The sequence below is a fragment of the Arachis ipaensis genome, chromosome B06, assembly GCF_000816755.2.
Source record: "Arachis ipaensis cultivar K30076 chromosome B06, Araip1.1, whole genome shotgun sequence".
Taxonomy (NCBI): domain Eukaryota; kingdom Viridiplantae; phylum Streptophyta; class Magnoliopsida; order Fabales; family Fabaceae; genus Arachis; species Arachis ipaensis.
Window position 1 is genome coordinate 11,343,867 of NC_029790.2, and position 741 is coordinate 11,344,607.

Genomic DNA, 741 nt, shown 5'->3' on the forward strand with positions numbered 1-741 from the left:
AGAAACATTTCTCTAAACATGTAAATGGGAGTACTGTATTGTATGCTATTCTTGCATGTAAAGCAAAGTTCTTCTTTTCCTTTAAAGAAATAGCTAATTATGGCATATTAAAAAGGTTAATTAGTATATAGACTTATTTCTTAAACAAAAAGGCGAAAGGTAAAAACGTTCTTAAATAAGGACGTTAGATCTTGTTCATTGACTAGATTGTTATGTATTAGATTTTTGATTGGTGATATAGATTAAAAGTGGTTATTATTAAAAAAAATTATTATATTCTTAAAATTATTACTTTAGATTTGGCACTGATCTTTTAATTTGTTTAAAATTTCATTTTTTTAACAAAAAATTGTTAGAGAATTGTTCTATTTTTTATTATTAGCTCACATTTTTTAAAGCATATTTTTTAATTGCAACTAAATAAATAACTTAAAAAAAAGTTATTTTTACTGTCTTTATATAAGTGGTGTCTAAATAAAAAAATATAGAAAGAACTAATTTAGTTAGTTAGTATTAGCTATTTTTTTAAAAATTAAATTTTTTTGGAAANATTGTTAGAGCTATTTTTTATTATTAGCTCACATTTTTTAAAGCATATTTTTTAATTGCAACTAAATAAATAACTTAAAAAAAAGTTATTTTTACTGTCTTTATATAAGTGGTGTCTAAATAAAAAAATATAGAAAGAACAAAGAACTAATTTTAGTATTAGCTATTTTTTTAAAAATTAAATTTTTTTGG